Raw genomic sequence first — 27,696 nt, forward strand, 5'->3', positions numbered from 1 at the left:
GATGGCATGGGATGGGATCGGATGGGATGGGATGGGATGCGATCCCAGGGATGGGATGGGATGGGATTGGATCACTGGGATGGGATGGGATCCATGGGATGGGATCGGTTGGGATGGGATTGGATCCATGGGATGTGATGGGATGGGATCCCAGGGATGGGAACAGATGAAATGGGATCCCTGGGATGAGATGGAATCCCTGGGATGGGATGGGATGGGATGGGATGGGATGGGATGGGATGGGATGGGATGGGATGGGATGGGATGGGAAGGGATGGGATGGGCTGGGAAGGGATGGGATGGGATCCCTGGGATGGGATGGGATCCCTGGGACGGCATGGGATGGGATCGGATGGGATCGGATGGGATGGAATGGGATGGGATGGAGTGGGATGGGATTGGATGGGATGGGATGCGATCCCTGGGATGGGAACAGATGGGATGGGATGGGCTGGGAATGGATGGGATGGGATCCCTGGGATGGGATGGGATGCGATCCCTGGGATGGGAACAGATGAAATGGGATCCCCGGGACGGGATGGAATCCCTGGGATGGGATAGCTGGGATGGGATGGGATCCCTGGGATGGGATCCCTGGTATGGGTTGGGATCTCTGGGATGGGATGGGATGGGATCCCTGGTATGGGTTGGGATCTCTGGGATGGGATGGGATGGGATGGGATAGGATGGGATGGGATGGGATGGGATCCCTGGGATTGGATGGGATCCCTGGGATGGGATGGGATCCCTGGGATGGGTTGGGACCCCTGGGATGGGATGGGATGGGATGGGATGGGATGGGATAGGATGGGATGGAATGGGATGGGATGGGGTGTGATGGGATTGGATGGGGTGGGATGCGATCCCTGGGATGGGATGGGATGGGATCCCTGGGATGGGATGGGATCCATGGGATGGGATGGGTTGGGATGGGATTGGATCCATGGGATGGGATGGGATGGGATGGGATGGGATCCCAGGGATGGGAACAGATGAAATGGGATCCCTGGGATGGGATGGAATCCCTGGGATGGGATAGCTGGGATGGGGTGGTATCCCTGGAATGGGATGGGATGGGATGGGTTGAGATGGGATGGGATCCCTGGGATGGGATGGGATAGGATCCCTGGGATGGGAACAGATGAAATGGGATCCCCGGGATGGGATGGAATCCCTGGGATGGGATAGCTGGGATGGGATGGGATCCCTGGCATGGGTTGTGATCCCTGGGATGGGATGGGATAGGATGGGATGGGATCCCTGGGATGGGATGGGATGGGATCCCTGGATTGGGATGGGATCCCTGGGATGGGATGGGATCCCTGGGATGGGATGGGATCCCTGGGATGGGATGGGATGGGATCCCTGGATTGGGATGGGATCCCTGGGATGGGATGGGATGGGATCCCTGGGATGGGATCCCTGGGATGGGATGGGATCTCTGGTATGGGTTGGGATCCCTGGGATTGGATCACTGGGATGGGATGGGATGGGTTGGGATGGGATGGGATCCATGGCAAGGGAAGGGATGGGATTCCTGGGTTGGGAATGGATGGGATCCCTTGGATGAGATGGGATGGGATAGGATACTTGTGATGGGAACAGATGGGATGGGATCCCTGGGATGGGGTGGGATCCATGGGATGGGATGGGTTGGGATGGGATTGGATCCATGGGATGGGATGGGATGGGATGGGATGGGATGGGATGGGATGCGATCCCTGGGATGGGATGGGATGGGATCCCTGGGATGGGATGGGATCCATGGGATGGGATGGGTTGGGATGGGATTGGATCCATGGGATGGGATGGGATGGGATGGCATCCCAGGGATGGGAACAGATGAAATGGGATCCCTGGGATGGGATGGAATCCCTGGGATGGGATAGCTGGGATGGGGTGGTATCCCTGGAATGGGATGGGATGGGATGGGATGGGATAGGATGGGATGGGATGGGATCCCTGGGATTGGATGGGATCCCTGGGATGGGATGGGATCCCTGGGATGGGATGGGATCCCTGGGATGGGTTGGGATCCCTGGGATGGGATGGGATGGGATGGGATGGGATGGGATAGGATGGGATGGAATGGGATGGGATGGGGTGGGATGGGATTGGATGGGATGGGATGCGATCCCTGGGATGGGATGGGATGGGATCCCTGGGATGGGTTGGGATCCATGGGATGGGATGGGTTGGGATGGGATTGGATCCATGGGATGGGATGGGATGGGATGGGATCCCAGGGATGGGAACAGATGAAATGGGATCCCTGGGATGGGATGGAATCCCTGGGATGGGATACCTGGGATGGGGTGGTATCCCTGGAATGGGATGGGATGGGATGGGTTGAGATGGGATGGGATCCCTGGGATGGGATGGGATGGGATCCCTGGGATGGGAACAGATGAAATGGGATCCCCGGGATGGGATGGAATCCCTGGGATGGGATAGCTGGGATGGGATGGGATCCCTGGGATGGGATGGGATCCCTGGGATGGGTTGGGATCCCTGGGATGGGATGGGATGGGATGGGATGGGATAGGATGGGATGGGATCCCTGGGATGGGATGGGATGGGATCCCTGGATTGGGATGGGATCCCTGGGATGGGATGGGATGGGATCCCTGGGATGGGATGGGATCCCTGGGATGGGATGGAATCCCTGGGATGGGATGCCTGGGTTAGGTTGGGATGGGTTTGGATGGGATTGGATCCCTGGGATGGGATGGGATGGCATGGCATGGATTCCCGGGGATGAGATGGGCTGGGATGGGATCCCTGGGGTGGGACGGGATGGGATGGAATGGGATGGGATGGGATGGCATGGGATCCCTGGGATGGGATGGGATCCCTGGGATGGCATGGGATGGGATCGGATGGGATGGGATGGGATGGGATGCCATCCCTGGGATGGGATGGGATGGGATCCCTGGGATGGGATGGGATCCATGGGATGGGATGTGTTGGGATGGGATTGGATCCATGGGATGGGATGGGATGGGATGGGATCCCAGGGATGGGAACAGATGAAATGGGATCCCTGCGATGGGATGGGATGGGTTGGAATGGGATGGGATCCCTGGGATGGGATGGGATGGGATGGGATCCCTGGGATGGTAACAGAAGAAATGGGATCCCTGGGATGGGATGGAATCCCTGGGATGGGATAGCTGGGATGGGATGGGATCCCTGGGATGGAATGGGATCCCTGGGATGGGTTGGGATCCCTGGGATGGGATGGGATCCCTGGGTTGGGATCCCAGGAATGTGATCCCTCGTATGGGATGGGATCCCTGGGATGGGATGGGATCCCTGGGAAGGGATCCCGGGGATGGGATGAGACGGGATGGGATCCCTGGGATGGCAGGGGATCCCTGGGATGGGGGCAGATCCCTGGAATGGGATGGGATGGTATACCTGGGATGGGATCCCTGGGATGGGATGGGATGAGACCCCTGGATTGGGATGGGATCCCTGGGATGGGGTCCCGGGGATGGGATGGGATGGGATGAGATGGGATGGGATCCATGGGATGGGATGGGATCCCTGGGATTGGATGGGATCCCTGGGATGGTATGGGATCCCTGGGATGGGATGCCTGGGTTGGGTTCGGATGGGTTTGGATGGGATTGGATCCCTGGGATGGGATGGGATGGGATGGGATGGCATGGCATGGCATGGATTCCCTGGTATGAGATGGGCTGGGATGGGATCCCTGGGGTGGGAAGGGATGGGATGGAATGTGATGGGATGGGATGCGTTCCATGGGATGGGATCCCTGGGATGGGATGGGATCCCTGGGATGGGATAGGATCGCTGGGATTGGATCACTGGGATGGGATGGGATCCCTGGGGTGGGATTCCTAGGATGGGATGGCATGGGATGGGATCGGATGGGATGGGATGGGATCCCTGGGATGGGATGGGTTCCCTGGGATGGCATGGGATGGGATCGGATGGGATGGGATGGGATGCGATCCCAGGGATGGGATGGGATGGGATTGGATCACTGGGATGGGATGGGATCCATGGGATGGGATCGGTTGGGATGGGATGCGATCCCAGGGATGGGATGGGATGGGATCCCAGGGATGGGAACAGATGAAATGGGATCCCTGGGATGAGATGGAATCCCTGGGATGGGATGGGATGGGATGGGATGGGATGGGATGGGATGGGATGGGATGGGAAGGGATGGGATGGGCTGGGAAGGGATGGGATGGGATCCCTGGGATGGGATGGGATCCCTGGGACGGCATGGGATGGGATCGGATGGGATCGGATGGGATGGAATGGGATGGGATGGAGTGGGATGGGATTGGATGGGATGGGATGCGATCCCTGGGATGGGAACAGATGGGATGGGATGGGCTGGGAATGGATGGGATGGGATCCCTGGGATGGGATGGGATGCGATCCCTGGGATGGGAACAGATGAAATGGGATCCCCGGGACGGGATGGAATCCCTGGGATGGGATAGCTGGGATGGGATGGGATCCCTGGGATGGGATCCCTGGTATGGGTTGGGATCTCTGGGATGGGATGGGATGGGATCCCTGGTATGGGTTGGGATCTCTGGGATGGGATGGGATGGGATGGGATGGGATAGGATGGGATGGGATGGGATGGGATCCCTGGGATTGGATGGGATCCCTGGGATGGGATGGGATCCCTGGGATGGGTTGGGACCCCTGGGATGGGATGGGATGGGATGGGATGGGATGGGATGGGATGGGATAGGATGGGATGGAATGGGATGGGATGGGGTGTGATGGGATTGGATGGGGTGGGATGCGATCCCTGGGATGGGATGGGATGGGATCCCTGGGATGGGATGGGATCCATGGGATGGGATGGGTTGGGATGGGATTGGATCCATGGGATGGGATGGAATGGGATGGGATGGGATCCCAGGGATGGGAACAGATGAAATGGGATCCCTGGGATGGGATGGAATCCCTGGGATGGGATAGCTGGGATGGGGTGGTATCCCTGGAATGGGATGGGATGGGATGGGTTGAGATGGGATGGGATCCCTGGGATGGGATGGGATAGGATCCCTGGGATGGGAACAGATGAAATGGGATCCCCGGGATGGGATGGAATCCCTGGGATGGGATAGCTGGGATGGGATGGGATCCCTGGCATGGGTTGTGATCCCTGGGATGGGATGGGATAGGATGGGATGGGATCCCTGGGATGGGATGGGATGGGATCCCTGGATTGGGATGGGATCCCTGGGATGGGATGGGATCCCTGGGATGGGATGGGATCCCTGGGATGGGATGGGATGGGATCCCTGGATTGGGATGGGATCCCTGGGATGGGATGGGATGGGATCCCTGGGATGGGATCCCTGGGATGGGATGGGATCTCTGGTATGGGTTGGGATCCCTGGGATTGGATCACTGGGATGGGATGGGATGGGTTGGGATGGGATGGGATCCATGGCAAGGGAAGGGATGGGATTCCTGGGTTGGGAATGGATGGGATCCCTTGGATGAGATGGGATGGGATAGGATACTTGTGATGGGAACAGATGGGATGGGATCCCTGGGATGGGGTGGAATCCCTGGGATGGGATAGCTGGGATGGGATTGGATCCCTGGGATGGGATGGGATCGCTGGGATGGGATGAGATCCCTGGGATGGGATCCCTGGGATGGGATAGGATCCCTGGGATGGGATGCCTGGGATGGGATGGGATGGGTTTGGATGGGATGGGATCCCTGGGATGGGATGGGATGGGATGGGATGGGATGGGATGGCATGGCATGGCATGGCATGGCATGGGATCCCTGGGATGAGATGGGCTGGGATGGGATCCCTGGGGTGGGAAGGGATGGGATGGAATGGGATGGGATGGGATGGGATGGGATGCGTTCCATTGGATGGGATCGCAGGGATGGGATGGGATGGGATCCCTGGGATGGGATAGGATCGCTGGGATTGGATCACTGGAATGGGATGGGATCCCTGGTGTGTGATTCCTAGGATGGGATGGAATGGGATGGGATGGGATGGGATGGGATCCCAGGGATGGGAACAGATGAAATGGGATCCCTGGGATGGGATGGAATCCCTGGGATGGGATAGCTGGGATGGGGTGGTATCCCTGGAATGGGATGGGATGGGATGGGTTGAGATGGGATGGGATCCCTGGGATGGGATGGGATAGGATCCCTGGGATGGGAACAGATGAAATGGGATCCCCGGGATGGGATGGAATCCCTGGGATGGGATAGCTGGGATGGGATGGGATCCCTGGCATGGGTTGTGATCCCTGGGATGGGATGGGATAGGATGGGATGGGATCCCTGGGATGGGATGGGATGGGATCCCTGGATTGGGATGGGATCCCTGGGATGGGATGGGATCCCTGGGATGGGATGGGATCCCTGGGATGGGATGGGATGGGATCCCTGGATTGGGATGGGATCCCTGGGATGGGATGGGATGGGATCCCTGGGATGGGATCCCTGGGATGGGATGGGATCTCTGGTATGGGTTGGGATCCCTGGGATTGGATCACTGGGATGGGATGGGATGGGTTGGGATGGGATGGGATCCATGGCAAGGGAAGGGATGGGATTCCTGGGTTGGGAATGGATGGGATCCCTTGGATGAGATGGGATGGGATAGGATACTTGTGATGGGAACAGATGGGATGGGATCCCTGGGATGGGGTGGGATCCATGGGATGGGATGGGTTGGGATGGGATTGGATCCATGGGATGGGATGGGATGGGATGGGATGGGATGGGATGGGATGCGATCCCTGGGATGGGATGGGATGGGATCCCTGGGATGGGATGGGATCCATGGGATGGGATGGGTTGGGATGGGATTGGATCCATGGGATGGGATGGGATGGGATGGCATCCCAGGGATGGGAACAGATGAAATGGGATCCCTGGGATGGGATGGAATCCCTGGGATGGGATAGCTGGGATGGGGTGGTATCCCTGGAATGGGATGGGATGGGATGGGATGGGATAGGATGGGATGGGATGGGATCCCTGGGATTGGATGGGATCCCTGGGATGGGATGGGATCCCTGGGATGGGATGGGATCCCTGGGATGGGTTGGGATCCCTGGGATGGGATGGGATGGGATGGGATGGGATGGGATAGGATGGGATGGAATGGGATGGGATGGGGTGGGATGGGATTGGATGGGATGGGATGCGATCCCTGGGATGGGATGGGATGGGATCCCTGGGATGGGTTGGGATCCATGGGATGGGATGGGTTGGGATGGGATTGGATCCATGGGATGGGATGGGATGGGATGGGATCCCAGGGATGGGAACAGATGAAATGGGATCCCTGGGATGGGATGGAATCCCTGGGATGGGATACCTGGGATGGGGTGGTATCCCTGGAATGGGATGGGATGGGATGGGTTGAGATGGGATGGGATCCCTGGGATGGGATGGGATGGGATCCCTGGGATGGGAACAGATGAAATGGGATCCCCGGGATGGGATGGAATCCCTGGGATGGGATAGCTGGGATGGGATGGGATCCCTGGGATGGGATGGGATCCCTGGGATGGGTTGGGATCCCTGGGATGGGATGGGATGGGATGGGATGGGATAGGATGGGATGGGATCCCTGGGATGGGATGGGATGGGATCCCTGGATTGGGATGGGATCCCTGGGATGGGATGGGATGGGATCCCTGGGATGGGATGGGATCCCTGGGATGGGATGGAATCCCTGGGATGGGATGCCTGGGTTAGGTTGGGATGGGTTTGGATGGGATTGGATCCCTGGGATGGGATGGGATGGCATGGCATGGATTCCCGGGGATGAGATGGGCTGGGATGGGATCCCTGGGGTGGGACGGGATGGGATGGAATGGGATGGGATGGGATGGCATGGGATCCCTGGGATGGGATGGGATCCCTGGGATGGCATGGGATGGGATCGGATGGGATGGGATGGGATGGGATGCCATCCCTGGGATGGGATGGGATGGGATCCCTGGGATGGGATGGGATCCATGGGATGGGATGTGTTGGGATGGGATTGGATCCATGGGATGGGATGGGATGGGATGGGATCCCAGGGATGGGAACAGATGAAATGGGATCCCTGCGATGGGATGGGATGGGTTGGAATGGGATGGGATCCCTGGGATGGGATGGGATGGGATGGGATCCCTGGGATGGTAACAGAAGAAATGGGATCCCTGGGATGGGATGGAATCCCTGGGATGGGATAGCTGGGATGGGATGGGATCCCTGGGATGGAATGGGATCCCTGGGATGGGTTGGGATCCCTGGGATGGGATGGGATCCCTGGGTTGGGATCCCAGGAATGTGATCCCTCGTATGGGATGGGATCCCTGGGATGGGATGGGATCCCTGGGAAGGGATCCCGGGGATGGGATGAGACGGGATGGGATCCCTGGGATGGCAGGGGATCCCTGGGATGGGGGCAGATCCCTGGAATGGGATGGGATGGTATACCTGGGATGGGATCCCTGGGATGGGATGGGATGAGACCCCTGGATTGGGATGGGATCCCTGGGATGGGGTCCCGGGGATGGGATGGGATGGGATGAGATGGGATGGGATCCATGGGATGGGATGGGATCCCTGGGATTGGATGGGATCCCTGGGATGGTATGGGATCCCTGGGATGGGATGCCTGGGTTGGGTTCGGATGGGTTTGGATGGGATTGGATCCCTGGGATGGGATGGGATGGGATGGGATGGCATGGCATGGCATGGATTCCCTGGTATGAGATGGGCTGGGATGGGATCCCTGGGGTGGGAAGGGATGGGATGGAATGTGATGGGATGGGATGCGTTCCATGGGATGGGATCCCTGGGATGGGATGGGATCCCTGGGATGGGATAGGATCGCTGGGATTGGATCACTGGGATGGGATGGGATCCCTGGGGTGGGATTCCTAGGATGGGATGGCATGGGATGGGATCGGATGGGATGGGATGGGATCCCTGGGATGGGATGGGTTCCCTGGGATGGCATGGGATGGGATCGGATGGGATGGGATGGGATGCGATCCCAGGGATGGGATGGGATGGGATTGGATCACTGGGATGGGATGGGATCCATGGGATGGGATCGGTTGGGATGGGATGCGATCCCAGGGATGGGATGGGATGGGATCCCAGGGATGGGAACAGATGAAATGGGATCCCTGGGATGAGATGGAATCCCTGGGATGGGATGGGATGGGATGGGATGGGATGGGATGGGATGGGATGGGATGGGAAGGGATGGGATGGGCTGGGAAGGGATGGGATGGGATCCCTGGGATGGGATGGGATCCCTGGGACGGCATGGGATGGGATCGGATGGGATCGGATGGGATGGAATGGGATGGGATGGAGTGGGATGGGATTGGATGGGATGGGATGCGATCCCTGGGATGGGAACAGATGGGATGGGATGGGCTGGGAATGGATGGGATGGGATCCCTGGGATGGGATGGGATGCGATCCCTGGGATGGGAACAGATGAAATGGGATCCCCGGGACGGGATGGAATCCCTGGGATGGGATAGCTGGGATGGGATGGGATCCCTGGGATGGGATCCCTGGTATGGGTTGGGATCTCTGGGATGGGATGGGATGGGATCCCTGGTATGGGTTGGGATCTCTGGGATGGGATGGGATGGGATGGGATGGGATAGGATGGGATGGGATGGGATGGGATCCCTGGGATTGGATGGGATCCCTGGGATGGGATGGGATCCCTGGGATGGGTTGGGACCCCTGGGATGGGATGGGATGGGATGGGATGGGATGGGATGGGATGGGATAGGATGGGATGGAATGGGATGGGATGGGGTGTGATGGGATTGGATGGGGTGGGATGCGATCCCTGGGATGGGATGGGATGGGATCCCTGGGATGGGATGGGATCCATGGGATGGGATGGGTTGGGATGGGATTGGATCCATGGGATGGGATGGAATGGGATGGGATGGGATCCCAGGGATGGGAACAGATGAAATGGGATCCCTGGGATGGGATGGAATCCCTGGGATGGGATAGCTGGGATGGGGTGGTATCCCTGGAATGGGATGGGATGGGATGGGTTGAGATGGGATGGGATCCCTGGGATGGGATGGGATAGGATCCCTGGGATGGGAACAGATGAAATGGGATCCCCGGGATGGGATGGAATCCCTGGGATGGGATAGCTGGGATGGGATGGGATCCCTGGCATGGGTTGTGATCCCTGGGATGGGATGGGATAGGATGGGATGGGATCCCTGGGATGGGATGGGATGGGATCCCTGGATTGGGATGGGATCCCTGGGATGGGATGGGATCCCTGGGATGGGATGGGATCCCTGGGATGGGATGGGATGGGATCCCTGGATTGGGATGGGATCCCTGGGATGGGATGGGATGGGATCCCTGGGATGGGATCCCTGGGATGGGATGGGATCTCTGGTATGGGTTGGGATCCCTGGGATTGGATCACTGGGATGGGATGGGATGGGTTGGGATGGGATGGGATCCATGGCAAGGGAAGGGATGGGATTCCTGGGTTGGGAATGGATGGGATCCCTTGGATGAGATGGGATGGGATAGGATACTTGTGATGGGAACAGATGGGATGGGATCCCTGGGATGGGGTGGAATCCCTGGGATGGGATAGCTGGGATGGGATTGGATCCCTGGGATGGGATGGGATCGCTGGGATGGGATGAGATCCCTGGGATGGGATCCCTGGGATGGGATAGGATCCCTGGGATGGGATGCCTGGGATGGGATGGGATGGGTTTGGATGGGATGGGATCCCTGGGATGGGATGGGATGGGATGGGATGGGATGGGATGGCATGGCATGGCATGGCATGGCATGGGATCCCTGGGATGAGATGGGCTGGGATGGGATCCCTGGGGTGGGAAGGGATGGGATGGAATGGGATGGGATGGGATGGGATGGGATGCGTTCCATTGGATGGGATCGCAGGGATGGGATGGGATGGGATCCCTGGGATGGGATAGGATCGCTGGGATTGGATCACTGGAATGGGATGGGATCCCTGGTGTGTGATTCCTAGGATGGGATGGAATGGGATGGGATGGGATGGGATGGGATCCCTGGGATGGGATGGGATCCCTGGGATGGCATGGGATGGGATCGTATGGGATGGGATGGGATGGGATGGGATGGGATGGGATGGGATGGGATGGGATGGGATGCGAACCCTGGGATGGGATGGGATGGGATGGGTTGGAATGGGATGGGATCCCTGGGATGGGAACAGATGAAATGGGATCCCTGGGATGAGATGGAATCCCTGGGTTGGGATAGCTGGGATGGGATGGGATCCCTGGGATGGAATGGGATCCCTGGAATGGGATGGGATCCCTGGAAAGGGAAGGGATGGGATTCCTGGGTTGGGAATGGATGGGATCCCTTGGATGGGCCGGGGTGGGATAGGATACCTCGGATGGGAACAGATGGGATAGGATCCCTGGGATGGGATGGAATCCCTGGGATGGGATAGCTGGGATGGGATTGGATCCCTGGGATGGGATGGGATCCCTGGGACGGTATGAGATCCCTGGGATGGGATCCCTGGGGTGGGATAGGATCCCTGGGATGGTATGCCTGGGATGGGATGGGATGGGATGGGTTTGTATGGGATGGGATCCCTGGGATGGGATGGGATGGGATGGGATGGCATGGGATCCCTGGGATGAGATGGGCTGGGATGGGATCCCTGGGATGGGATGGGATGGGAATGGGATAGGATGGGATGGGTTGGCATGGGATGGGATGGGCTGGGATCCCTGGGATGGGATGGGATTCCTGGGATGGGATCTCTGGTATGGGTTGGGATCCCTGGGATTGGATCCCTGGGATGGGATGGGATCCCTCGAATGGGATGGGATCCATGGCAAGGGAAGGGATGGGATTCCTGGGCTGGGAATGGATGGGTTCCCTTGGATGGGACGGGATGGGATAGGATACTTGGGATGGGAACAGATGGGATGGGATCCCTGGGATGGGATGGAATCCCTGGGATGGGATGGGATGGGATCCCTGGATTGGGATGGGATCCCTGGGATGGGATGGGATGGGATGGGATCCCTGGGATGGGATGGGTTCTCTGGTATGGGTTGGGATCCCTGGGATTGGTCACTGGGATGGGATGGGATCCTTGGAATGGGATGGGATCCATGGCAAGGGAAGGGATGGGATTCCTGGGTTGGGAATGGATGGGATCCCTTGGATGGGAGGGGATGGGATAGGATACTTGTGATGGGAACAGATGGGATGGGATCCCTGGGATGGGGTGGAATCCCTGGGATGGGATAGCTGGGATGGGATTGGATCCCTGGGATGGGATGGGATCGCTGGGATGGGATGAGATCCCTGGGATGGGATCCCTGGGATGGGATAGGATCCCTGGGATGGGATGCCTGGGATGGGATGGGATGGGTTTGGATGGGATGGGATCCCTGGGATGGGATGGGATGGGATGGGATGGGATGGGATGGGATGGGATGGGATGGGATGGGATGGGATGGGATGGGATGGCATGGCATGGGATCCCTGGGATGAGATGGGCTGGGATGGGATCCCTGGGGTGGGAAGGGATGGAATGGAATGGGATGGGATGGGATGGGATGCGTTCCATTGGATGGGATCGCAGGGATGGGATGGGATGGGATCCCTGGGATGGGATAGGATCGCTGGGATAGGATCACTGGAATGGGATGGGATCCCTGGTGTGTGATTCCTAGGATGGGATGGGATGGGATGGGATGGGATGGGATCCCTGGGATGGGATGGGATCCCTGGGATGGCATGGGATGGGATCGTATGGGATGGGATGGGATGGGATGCGAACCCTGGGATGGGATGGGATGGGATGGGATGGGATGGGATGGGATCCCTGGGATGGGATGGGATCCATGGGATGGGATGGGTTGGGATGGGATTGCATCCATGGGATGGGATGGGATGGGATGGGTTGGAATGGGATGGGATCCCTGGGATGGGAACAGATGAAATGGGATCCCTGGGATGAGATGGAATCCCTGGGTTGGGATAGCTGGGATGGGATGGGATCCCTGGGATGGAATGGGATCCCTGGAATGGGATGGGATCCCTGGAAAGGGAAGGGATGGGATTCCTGGGTTGGGAATGGATGGGATCCCTTGGATGGGCCGGGGTGGGATAGGATACCTCGGATGGGAACAGATGGGATAGGATCCCTGGGATGGGATGGAATCCCTGGGATGGGATAGCTGGGATGGGATTGGATCCCTGGGATGGGATGGGATCCCTGGGACGGTATGAGATCCCTGGGATGGGATCCCTGGGGTGGGATAGGATCCCTGGGATGGTATGCCTGGGATGGGATGGGATGGGATGGGTTTGTATGGGATGGGATCCCTGGGATGGGATGGGATGGGATGGCATGGGATCCCTGGGATGAGATGGGCTGGGATGGGATCCCTGGGATGGGATGGGATGGGAATGGGATAGGATGGGATGGGTTGGCATGGGATGGGATGGGCTGGGATCCCTGGGATGGGATGGGATTCCTGGGATGGGATCTCTGGTATGGGTTGGGATCCCTGGGATTGGATCCCTGGGATGGGATGGGATCCCTCGAATGGGATGGGATCCATGGCAAGGGAAGGGATGGGATTCCTGGGCTGGGAATGGATGGGTTCCCTTGGATGGGACGGGATGGGATAGGATACTTGCGATGGGAACAGATGGGATGGGATCCCTGGGATGGGATGGAATCCCTGGGATGGGATAGCTGGGATGGGATTGGATCCCTGGGATGGGATGAGATACCTGGGATGAGATCCCTGGGATGGGATGGGATCCCTGGGATGGGATGAGATACCTGGGATGAGAGCCCTGGGATGGGAGAGGATCCCTGGGATGGGATGCCTGGGATGGGATGGGATGGCATGGGATCCCTGGGATGAGATGGGCTGGGATGGGATCCCTGGGGTGGGAAGGGATGGGATGGAATGGGATGGGATGGGATGCGTTCCATTGGATGGGATCCCAGGGATGGGATGGGATCCCTGGTGTGTGATTCCTAGGATGGGATGGCATGGGATGGGATCGGATGGGATGGGATGGGATGCGATCCCTGGGATGGGATGGGATGGGATGGGATGGGATCCATGGGATGGGATGGGATGGGATCCCAGGGATGGGAACAGATGAAATGGGATGCCTGGGATGGGATGGAATCCCTGGGATGGGATGGCTGGGATGGGATGGGATCCCTGGGATGGGATGGGATGGGATGGGTTGGAATGGGATGGGATCCCTGGGATGGGATGGGATCCATGGGATGGGATGGGTTGGGATGGGATTGCATCCATGGGATGGGATGGGATGGGATGGGTTGGAATGGGATGGGATCCCTGGGATGGGAACAGATGAAATGGGATCCCTGGGATGAGATGGAATCCCTGGGTTGGGATAGCTGGGATGGGATGGGATCCCTGGGATGGAATGGGATCCCTGGAATGGGATGGGATCCCTGGAAAGGGAAGGGATGGGATTCCTGGGTTGGGAATGGATGGGATCCCTTGGATGGGCCGGGTTGGGATAGGATACCTCGGATGGGACCAGATGGGAGAGGATCCCTGGGATGGGATGGAATCCCTGGGATGGGATAGCTGGGATGGGATTGGATCCCTGGGATGGGATGGGATCCCTGGGACGGTATGAGATCCCTGGGATGGGATCCCTGGGGTGGGATAGGATCCCTGGGATGGTATGCCTGGGATGGGATGGGATGGGATGGGTTTGTATGGGATGGGATCCCTGGGATGGGATGGGATGGGATGGCATGGGATCCCTGGGATGAGATGGGCTGGGATGGGATCCCTGGGATGGGATGGGATGGGAATGGGATAGGATGGGATGGGTTGGCATGGGATGGGATGGGCTGGGATCCCTGGGATGGGATGGGATTCCTGGGATGGGATCTCTGGTATGGGTTGGGATCCCTGGGATTGGATCCCTGGGATGGGATGGGATCCCTCGAATGGGATGGGATCCATGGCAAGGGAAGGGATGGGATTCCTGGGCTGGGAATGGATGGGTTCCCTTGGATGGGACGGGATGGGATAGGATACTTGGGATGGGAACAGATGGGATGGGATCCCTGGGATGGGATGGAATCCCTGGGATGGGATAGCTGGGATGGGATTGGATCCCTGGGATGGGATGGGATCCCTGGGATGGGATGAGATACCTGGGATGAGATCCCTGGGATGGGAGAGGATCCCTGGGATGGGATGCCTGGGATGGGATGGGATGGCATGGGATCCCTGGGATGAGATGGGCTGGGATGGGATCCCTGGGGTGGGAAGGGATGGGATGGAATGGGATGGGATGGGATGCGTTCCATTGGATGGGATCCCAGGGATGGGATGGGATCCCTGGTGTGTGATTCCTAGGATGGGATGGGATGGGATGGGATGGGTTGGGATCCCTGGGATGGGATGGGATCCCTGGGATGGCATGGGATGGGATCGGATGGGATGGGATGGGATGCGATCCCTGGGATGGGATGGGATGGGATGGGATCCATGGGATGGGATGGGATGGGATCCCAGGGATGGGAACATATGAAATGGGATGCCTGGGATGGGATGGAATCCCTGGGATGGGATGGCTGGGATGGGATGGGATCCCTGGGATGGGATGGGATGGGATGGGTTGGAATGGGATGGGATCCCTGGGATGGGATGGGATGGGATCCCTGGGATGGGAACATATGAAATGGGATCCCTGGGATGAGATGGAATCCCTGGGATGGGATAGCTGGGATGGGATGGGATCCCTGGGATGGAATGGGAACCCTGCAATGGGTTGGGATCCCTGGGATGGGATGGGATCCCTGGGTTGGGATCCCAGGAATGTGATCCCTGGGATGGGATGGGATCCCTGGAATGGGATGGGATCCCTGGGATGGGTTGGGATCCCTGGGATGGGATGGGATCCCTGGGTTGGGATCCCAGGAATGTGATCCCTCGTATGGGATGGGATCCCTGGGATGGGATGGGATCCCTGGGAAGGGATCCCGGGGATGGGATGAGACGGGATCGGATCCCTGGGATGGCAGGGGATCCCTGGGATGGGGGCAGATCCCTGGGATGGGATGGGATGGTATACCTGGGATGGGATCCCTGGGATGGGATGGCATGAGACCCCTGGATTGGGATGGGATCCCAGGGATGGGATCCCGGGGATGGGATGGGATGGGATGAGATGGGATGGGATCCATGGGGTGGGATGGGATCCCTGGGATTGGATGGGATCCCTGGGATGGTATGGGATCCCTGGGATGGGATGCCTGGGTTGGGTTGGGATGGGTTTGGATGGGATTGGATCCCTGGGATGGGATGGGATGGGATGGCATGGCATGGATTCCCTGGTATGAGATGGGCTGGGATGGGATCCCTGGGGTGGGAAGGGATGGGATGGAATGTGATGGGATGGGATGCGTTCCATGGGATGGGATCCCTGGGATGGGATGGGATCCCTGGGATGGGATAGGATCGCTGGGATTGGATCACTGGGATGGGATGGGATCCCTGGTGTGGGATTCCTAGGATGGGATGGCATGGGATGGGATCGGATGGGATGGGATGGGATCCCTGGGATGGGATGGGTTCCCTGGGATGGCATGGGATGGGATCGGATGGGATGGGATGGGATGCGATCCCAGGGATGGGATGGGATGGGATGGGATGCGATCCCTGGGATGGGATGGGATCCATGGGATGGGATCGGTTGGGATGGGATTGGATCCATGGGATGTGATGGGATGGGATCCCAGGGATGGGAACAGATGAAATGGGATCCCTGGGATGGGATGGAATCCCTGGGATGGGATGGCTAGGATGGGATGGGATCCCTGGGATGGGATGCGATGGGATGGGATGGGTTGGAATGGGATGGGATCCCTGGGATGGGATGGGATGGGATCCCTGGGATGGGAACAGATGAAATGGGATCCCTGGGATGAGATGGAATCCCTGGGATGGGATGGGATGGGATGGGATGGGATGGGATGGGATGGGATGGGATGGGATGGGATGGGATGGAATGGGATGGGATGGGAAGGGATGGGATGGGCTGGGAAGGGATGGGATGGGATCCCTGGGATGGGATGGGATCCCTCGGACGGCATGGGATGGGATCGGATGGGATCGGATGGGATGGAATGGGATGGGATGGAGTGGGATGGGATTGGATGGGATGGGATGCGATCCCTGGGATGGGAACAGATGGGATGGGATGGGCTGGGAATGGATGGGATGGGATCCCTGGGATGGGAAGGGATGGGATCCCTGGGATGGGAACAGATGAAATGGGATCCCCGGGATGGGATGGAATCCCTGGGATGGGATAGCTGGGATGGGATGGGATCCCTGGGATGGGATGGGATCCCTGGGATGGGATGGGATCCCTGGTATGGGTTGGGATCTCTGGGATGGGATGGGATGGGATCTCTGGGATGGGATGGGATGGGATAGGATGGGATGGGATGGGATGGGATCCCTGGGATTGGATGGGATCCCTGGGATGGGATGGGATGGGATGGGATGGGATGGGATGGGATGGGATAGGATGGGATGGAATGGGATGGGATGGGGTGGGATGGGATTGGATGGGATTGGATGGGATGGGATCCCAGGGATGGGAACAGATGAAATGGGATCCCTGGGATGGGATGGAATCCCTGGGATGGGATAGCTGGGATGGGGTGGTATCCCTGGAATGGGATGGGATGGGATGGGTTGAGATGGGATGGGATCCCTGGGATGGGATGGGATGGGATCCCTGGGATGGGATGGGATCCATGGGATGGGATGGGTTGGGATGGGATTGGATCCATGGGATGGGATGGGATGGGATGGGATGGGATGGGATGGGATGGGATGGGATCCCAGGGATGGGAACAGATGAAATGGGATCCCTGGGATGGGATGGAATCCCTGGGATGGGATAGCTGGGATGGGGTGGTATCCCTGGAATGGGATGGGATGGGATGGGTTGAGATGGGATGGGATCCCTGGGATGGGATGGGATGGGATCCCTGGGATGGGAACAGATGAAATGGGATCCCCGGGATGGGATGGAATCCCTGGGATGGGATAGCTGGGATGGGATGGGATCCCTGGCATGGGTTGGGATCCCTGGGATGGGATGGGATGGGATAGGATGGGATGGGATCCCTGGGATGGGATGGGATGGGATCCCTGGATTGGGATGGGATCCCTGGGATGGGATGGGATCCCTGGGATGGGATGGGATGGGATCCCTGGGATGGGATGGGATCCATGGGATGGGATGTGTTGGGATGGGATTGGATCCATGGGATGGGATGGGATGGGATGGGATCCCAGGGATGGGAACAGATGAAATGGGATCCCTGGGATGGGATGGGATGGGTTGGAATGGGATGGGATCCCTGGGATGGGATGGGATCCCTGGGATGGTAACAGAAGAAATGGGATCCCTGGGATGGGATGGAATCCCTGGGATGGGATAGCTGGGATGGGATGGGATCCCTGGGATGGAATGGGATCCCTGGGATGGGTTGGGATCCCTGGGATGGGATGGGATCCCTGGGTTGGGATCCCAGGAATGTGATCCCTCGTATGGGATGGGATCCCTGGGATGGGATGGGATCCCTGGGAAGGGATCCCGGGGATGGGATGAGACGGGATGGGATCCCTGGGATGGCAGGGGATCCCTGGGATGGGGGCAGATCCCTGGGATGGGATGGGATGAGACGGGATGGGATCCCTGGGATGGCAGGGGATCCCTGGGATGGGGGCAGATCCCTGGGATGGGATGGGATGGTATACCTGGGATGGGATCCCTGGGATGGGATGGGATGAGACCCCTGGATTGGGATGGGATCCCTGGGATGGGATCCCGGGGATGGGATGGGATGGGATGAGATGGGATGGGATCCATGGGATGGGATGGGATCCCTGGGATTGGATGGGATCCCTGGGATGGTATGGGATCCCTGGGATGGGATGCCTGGGTTGGGTTGGGATGGGTTTGGATGGGATTGGATCCCTGGGATGGGATGGGATGGGATGGCATGGCATGGATTCCCTGGTATGAGAGGGGCTGGGATGGGATCCCTGGGGTGGGAAGGGATGGGATGGAATGTGATGGGATGGGATGCGTTCCATGGGATGGGATCCCTGGGATGGGATGGGATCCCTGGGATGGGATAGGATCGCTGGGATTGGATCACTGGGATGGGATGGGATCCCTGGTGTGGGATTCCTAGGATGGGATGGCATGGGATGGGATCGGATGGGATGGGATGGGATGGGATGGGATCCCTGGGATGGGATGGGATCCCTGGGATGGCATGGGATGGGATCGGATGGGATGGGAAGGGATGGGATGGGATGCGAACCCTGGGATGGGATGGGATGGGATGGGATGGGATGGGATCCCTGGGATGGGATGGGATCCATGGGATGGGATGGGTTGGGATGGGATGGGATTGCATCCATGGGATGGGATGGGATGAAATGGGATCCCTGGGATGAGATGGAATCCCTGGGATGGGATAGCTGGGATGGGATGGGATCCCTGGGGTGGAATGGGATCCCAGGAATGGGATGGGATCCCTGGAAAGGGAAGGGATGGGATTCCTGGGTTGGGAATGGATGGGATCCCTTGGATGGGACGGGGTGGGATAGGATACCTGGGATGGGAACAGATGGGATAGGATCCCTGGGATGGGATGGAATCCCTGGGATGGGATAGCTGGGATGGGATTGGATCCCTGGGATGGGATGGGATCCCTGGGATGGTATGAGATCCCTGGGATGGGATCCCTGGGATGGGATAGGATCCCTGGGATGGGATGCCTGGGATGGGATGGGATGGGATGGGTTTGTATGGGATGGGATCCCTGGGATGGGATGGGATGGCATGGCATGGGATCCCTGGGATGAGATGGGCTGGGATGGGATCCCTGGGATGGGATGGGAATGGGATAGGATGGGATGGGTTGGCATGGGATGGGATGGGATGGGATCCCTGGGATGGGATAGGATCCCTGGTATGGGTTGGGATCTCTGGGATGGGATGGGATGGGATCTCTGGGATGGGATGGGATGGGATAGGATGGGATGGGATGGGATGGGATCCCTGGGATTGGATGGGATCCCTGGGATGGGATGGGATGGGATGGGATGGGATGGGATGGGATGGGATAGGATGGGATGGAATGGGATGGGATGGGGTGGGATGGGATTGGATGGGATTGGATGGGATGGGATCCCAGGGATGGGAACAGATGAAATGGGATCCCTGGGATGGGATGGAATCCCTGGGATGGGATAGCTGGGATGGGGTGGTATCCCTGGAATGGGATGGGATGGGATGGGTTGAGATGGGATGGGATCCCTGGGATGGGATGGGATGGGATCCCTGGGATGGGATGGGATCCATGGGATGGGATGGGTTGGGATGGGATTGGATCCATGGGATGGGATGGGATGGGATGGGATGGGATGGGATGGGATGGGATCCCAGGGATGGGAACAGATGAAATGGGATCCCTGGGATGGGATGGAATCCCTGGGATGGGATAGCTGGGATGGGGTGGTATCCCTGGAATGGGATGGGATGGGATGGGTTGAGATGGGATGGGATCCCTGGGATGGGATGGGATGGGATCCCTGGGATGGGAACAGATGAAATGGGATCCCCGGGATGGGATGGAATCCCTGGGATGGGATAGCTGGGATGGGATGGGATCCCTGGCATGGGTTGGGATCCCTGGGATGGGATGGGATGGGATAGGATGGGATGGGATCCCTGGGATGGGATGGGATGGGATCCCTGGATTGGGATGGGATCCCTGGGATGGGATGGGATCCCTGGGATGGGATGGGATGGGATCCCTGGGATGGGATGGGATCCATGGGATGGGATGTGTTGGGATGGGATTGGATCCATGGGATGGGATGGGATGGGATGGGATCCCAGGGATGGGAACAGATGAAATGGGATCCCTGGGATGGGATGGGATGGGTTGGAATGGGATGGGATCCCTGGGATGGGATGGGATGGGATCCCTGGGATGGTAACAGAAGAAATGGGATCCCTGGGATGGGATGGAATCCCTGGGATGGGATAGCTGGGATGGGATGGGATCCCTGGGATGGAATGGGATCCCAGGAATGGGATGGGATCCCTGGAAAGGGAAGGGATGGGATTCCTGGGTTGGGAATGGATGGGATCCCTTGGATGGGACGGGGTGGGATAGGATACCTGGGATGGGAACAGATGGGATAGGATCCCTGGGATGGGATGGAATCCCTGGGATGGGATAGCTTGGATGGGATTGGATCCCTGGGATGGGATGGGATCCCTGGGATGGTATGAGATCCCTGGGATGGGATCCCTGGGATGGGATAGGATCCCTGGGATGGGATGCCTGGGATGGGATGGGATGGGATGGGTTTGTATGGGATGGGATCCCTGGGATGGGATGGGATGGCATGGCATGGGATCCCTGGGATGAGATGGGCTGGGATGGGATCCCTGGGATGGGATGGGAATGGGATAGGATGGGATGGGTTGGCATGGGATGGGATGGGATGGGATCCCTGGGATGGGATGGGATTCCTGGGATGGGATCTCTGGTATGGGTTGGGATCCCTGGGATTGGATCCCTGGGATGGGATGGGATCCCTCGAATGGGATGGGATCCATGGCAAGGGAAGGGATGGGATTCCTGGGCTGGGAATGGATGGGTTCCCTTGGATGGGACGGGATGGGATAGGATACTTGGGATGGGAACAGATGGGATGGGATCCCTGGGATGGGATGGAATCCCTGGGATGGGATAGCTGGGGTGGGATTGGATCCCTGGGATGGGATGGGATCCCTGGGATGGGATGAGATCGCTGGGATGGGATCCCTGGGATGGGATAGGATCCCTGGAATGGGATGCCTGGGTTGGGTTGGGATGGGTTTGGATGGGATTGGATCCCTGGGATGGGATGGGATGGGATGGGATGCCATGGCGTGGGATCCCTGGGATGGGATGGGTTCCCTGGGATGGCATGGGATGGGATCGGATGGGATGGGATGGGATGCGATCCCAGGGATGGGATGGGATGGGATGGGATCCCTGGGATAGGATGGGATCCATGGGATGGGATCGGTTGGGATGGGATTGGATCCATGGGATGTGATGGGATGGGATCCCAGGGATGGGAACAGATGAAATGGGATCCCTGGGATGGGATGGAATCCCTGGGATGGGATGGCTGGGATGGGATGGGATCCCTGGGATGGGATGCGATGGGATGGGATGGGTTGGAATGGGATGGGATCCCTGGGATGGGATGGGATGGGATCCCTGGGATGGGAACAGATGAAATGGGATCCCTGGGATGAGATGGAGTCCCTGGGATGGGATGGGATGGGATGGGATGGGATGGGATGGGATGGGAAGGGATGGGATGGGCTGGGAAGGGATGGGATGGGATCCCTGGGATGGGATAGCTGGGATGGGATTGGATCCCTGGGATGGGATGGGATCGCTGGGATGGGATGAGATCCCTGGGATGGGATCCCTGGGATGGGATAGGATCCCTGGGATGGGATGCCTGGGATGGGATGGGATGGGTTTGGATGGGATGGGATCCCTGGGATGGGATGTGATGGGATGGGATGGGATGGCATGGCATGGGATCCCTGGGATGAGATGGGCTGGGATGAGATCCCTGGAGTGGGAAGGGATGGGATGGAATGGGATGGGATGGGATGCGTTCCATTGAATGGGATCCCAGGGATGGGATGGGATGGGATCCCTGGGATGGGATAGGATCGCTGGGATTGGATCACTGGAATGGGATGGGATCCCTGATGTGTGATTCCTAGGATGGGATGGGATGGGATGGGATGGGATGGGATGGGATGGGATGGGATGGGATGGGATGCGAACCCTGGGATGGGATGGGATGGGATGGGATGGGATGGGATCCCTGGGAAGGGATCCCTGGGATGGCATGGGATGGGATGGGATGGGATGGGATCCCTGGGATGGGATGGGATCCATGGGATGGGATAGGTTGGGATGGGATTGCATCCATGGGATGGGATGGGATGGGATGGGTTGGAATGGGATGGGATCCCTGGGATGGGAACAGATGAAATGGGATCCCTGGGATGAGATGGAATCCCTGGGATGGGATCGCTGGGATGGGATGGGATCCCTGGGATGGAATGGGATGGGATCCCTGGAAAGGGAAGGGATGGGATTCCTGGGTTGGGAATGGATGGGATCCCTTGGATGGGCCGGGGTGGGATAGGATACCTGGGATGGGAACAGATGGGATAGGATCCCTGGGATGGGATGGAATCCCTGGGATGGGATAGCTGGGATGGGATTGGATCCCTGGGATGGGATGGGATCCCTGGGACGGTATGAGATCCCTGGGATGGGATCCCTGGGATGGGATAGGATCCCTGGGATGGTATGCCTGGGATGGGATGGGATGGGATGGGATGGGTTTGTATGGGATGGGATCCCTGGGATGGGATGGGATGGGATGGGATGGGATGGCATGGGATCCCTGGGATGAGATGGGCTGGGATGGGATCCCTGGGATGGGATGGGATGGGAATGGGATAGGATGGGATGGGTTGGCATGGGATGGGATGGGATGGGATCCCTGGGATGGGATGGGATTCCTGGGATGGGATCTCTGGTATGGGTTGGGATCCCTGGGATTGGATCCCTGGGATGGGATCCCTCGAATGGGATGGGATCCATGGCAAGGGAAGGAATGGGATTCCTGGGCTGGGAATGGATGGGTTCCCTTGGATGGGACGGGATGGGATAGGATACTTGGGATGGGAACAGATGGGATGGGATCCCTGGGTTGGGATGGAATCCCTGGGATGGGATAGCTGGGATGGGATTGGATCCCTGGGATGGGATGGGATCCCTGGAATGGGATGAGATCCCTGGGATGAGATCCCTGGGATGGGAGAGGATCCCTGGGATGGGATGCCTGGGATGGGATGGGATGGCATGGGATCCCTGGGATGAGATGGGCTGGGATGGGATCCCTGGGGTGGGAAGGGATGGGATGGAATGGGATGGGATGGGATGCGTTCCATTGGATGGGATCCCAGGGATGGGATGGGATCCCTGGGATGGGATAGGATCGCTGGGATTGGATCACTGGGATGGGATGGGATCCCTGGTGTGTGATTCCTAGGATGGGATGGGATGGGATGGGATCCCTGGGATGGGATGGGATGGGATCCCTGGGATGGGATGGGATCCCTGGGATGGCATGGGATGGGACCGGATGGGATGGGATGGGATGCGATCCCTCGGATGGGATGGGATGGGATGGGATCCATGGGATGGGATGGGATGGGATCCCAGGGATGGGAACAGATGAAATGGGATGCCTGGGATGGGATGGAATCCCTGGGATGGGATGGCTGGGATGGGATGGGATCCCTGGGATGGGATGGGATGGGATGGGGTGGAATGGGATGGGATCCCTGGGATGGGATGGGATGGGATGGGATGGGATCCCTGGGATGGGAACATATGAAATGGGATCCCTGGGATGAGATGGAATCCCTGGGATGGGATAGCTGGGATGGGATGGGATCCCTGGGATGGAATGGGATCCCTGCAATGGGTTGGGATCCCTGGGATGGGATGGGATCCCTGGGTTGGGATCCCAGGAATGTGATCCCTGGGATGGGATGGGATCCCTGGAATGGGATGGGATCCCTGGAAAGGCAAGGGATGGGATTCCTGGGTTGGGAATGGATGGGATCCCTTGGATGGGCCGGGGTGGGATAGGATACCTGGGATGGGAACAGATGGGATAGGATCCCTGGGATGGGATGGAATCCCTGGGATGGGATAGCTGGGATGGGATTGGATCTCTGGTATGGGTTGGGATCCCTGGGATTGGATCCCTGGGATGGGATGGGATCCCTCGAATGGGATGGGATCCATGGCAAGGGAAAAGATGGGATTCCTGGGTTGGGAATGGATGGGTTCCCTTGGATGGGACGGGATGGGATCGGATACTTGGGATGGGAACAGATGGGATGGGATCCCTGGAATGGGATGGAATCCCTGGGATGGGACAACTGGGATGGGATTGGATCCCTGGGATGGGATGGGATCCCTGGGATGGGATGAGATCCCTGGGATGGGATCCCTGGGATGGGATAGGATCCCTGGGATGGGATGCCTGGGTGAGGTTGGGATGGGTTTGGATGGGATTGGATCCCTGGGATGGGATGGCATGGCATGGATTCCCTGGGATGAGATGGGCTCGGATGGGATACCTGGGGTGGGAAGGGATGGGATGGAATGGGATGGGATGGGATGGCATGGGATCCCTGGGATGGGATGGGATCCCTGGGATGGCATGGGATGGGATCGGATGGGATGGGATGGGATGGGATGGCATGGATTCCCTGGGATGAGATGGGCTGGGATGGGATCCCTGGGGTGGGAACGGATGGGATGGAATGGGATGGGATGGGATGGCATGGGATCCCTGGGATGGGATGGGATCCCTGGGATGACATGGGATGGGATCGGATGGGATGGGTTGGCATGGGATGGGATGGGATGGGATCCCTGGGATGGGATGGGATTCCTGGGATGGGATGGGATCTCTGGTATGGGTTGGGATCCCTGGGATTGGATGCCTGGGATGGGATGGGATCCCTCGAATGGGATGGGATCCATGGCAAGGGAAAAGATGGGATTCCTGGGTTGGGAATGGATGGGTTCCCTTGGATGGGACGGGATGGGATAGGATACTTGGGATGGGAACAGATGGGATGGGATCCCTGGGATGGGATGGAATCCCTGGGATGGGATAGCTGGGATGGGATTGGATATCTGGGTTGGGATGGGATCCCTGGGATGGGATGAGATCCCTGGGATGAGATCCCTGGGATGGGAGAGGATCCCTGGGATGGGATGCCTGGGATGGGATGGGATGGGTTTGGATGGGATGGGATCCCTGGGATGGGATGGGATGGCATGGCATGGGATCCCTGGGATGAGATGGGCTGGGATGGGATCCCTGGGGTGGGATAGGATCGCTGGGATTGGATCACTGGGATGGGATGGGATCCCTGGTGTGTGATTCCTAGGATGGGATGGGATGCGTTCCATCGGATGGGATCCCAGGGATGGGATGGGATGGGATCCCTGGGATGGGATAGGATCGCTGGGATTGGATCACTGGGATGGGATGGGATCCCTGGTGTGTGATTCCTAGGATGGGATGGGATGGGATGGGATGGGATGGGATGGGATGGGATGGGATGGGATGGGATGGGATGGGATGGGATGGGATGGGATCCCTGGCATGGGATGGGATCCCTGGGATGGCATGGGATGGGATCGGATGGGATGGGATGGGATGCGATCCCTGGGATGGGATGGGATGGGATGGGATGGGATGGGATCCATGGGATGGGATGGGATGGGATCCCAGGGATGGGAACAGATGAAATGGGATGCCTGGGATGGGATGGAATCCCTGGGATGGGATGGCTGGGATGGGACGGGATCCCTGGGATGGGATGGGATGGGTTGGAATGGGATGGGATCCCTGGGATGGGATGGGATGGGATCCCTGGGATGGGAACATATGAAATGGGATCCCTGGGATGAGATGGAATCCCTGGGATGGGATAGCTGGGATGGGATGGGATCCCTGGGATGGAATGGGATCCCTGCAATGGGTTGGGATCCCTGGGATGGGATGGGATCCCTGGGTTGGGATCCCAGGAATGTGATCCCTGGGATGGGATGGGATCCCTGGAATGGGATGGGATCCCTGGAAAGGCAAGGGATGGGATTCCTGGGTTGGGAATGGATGGGATCCCTTGGATGGGCCGGGGTGGGATAGGATACCTGGGATGGGAACAGATGGGATAGGATGCCTGGGATGGGATGGAATCCGTGGGATGGGATAGCTGGGATGGGATAGGATCCCTGGGATGGGATGGGATCCCTGGGATGGTATGAGATCCCTGGGATGGGATCCCTGGGATGGGATAGGATCCCTGGGATGGGATGCCTGGGATGGGATGGGATGGGATGGGTTTGTATGGGATGGGATCCCTGGGATGGGATGGGATGGCATGGCATGGGATCCCTGGGATGAGATGGGCTGGGATGGGATCCCTGGGATGGGATGGGATGGGAATGGGATAGGATGGGATGGGTTGGCATGGGATGGGATGGGATCCCTGGGATGGGATGGGATTCCTGGGATGGGATGGGAACTCTGGTATGGGTTGGGATCCCTGGGATTGGATCCCTGGGATGGGATGGGATCCCTGGAATGGGATGGGATCCATGGCAAGGGAAAAGATGGGATTCCTGGGTTGGGAATGGATGGGTTCCCTTGGATGGGACGGGATGGGATAGGATACTTGGGATGGGAACAGATGGGATGGGATCCCTGGGATGGGATGGAATCCCTGGGATGGGACAACTGGGATGGGATTGGATCCCTGGGATGGGATGGGATCCCTGGGATGGGATGATATCCCCGGGATGGGATCCCTGGGATGGGATAGGATCCCTGGGATGGGATGCCTGGGTTAGGTTGGGATGGGTTTGGATGG

Source organism: Sturnus vulgaris, chromosome W (genome assembly GCF_052056855.1).
Source record: "Sturnus vulgaris isolate bStuVul1 chromosome W, bStuVul1.hap1, whole genome shotgun sequence".
Classification (NCBI taxonomy): Eukaryota; Metazoa; Chordata; class Aves; order Passeriformes; family Sturnidae; genus Sturnus; species Sturnus vulgaris.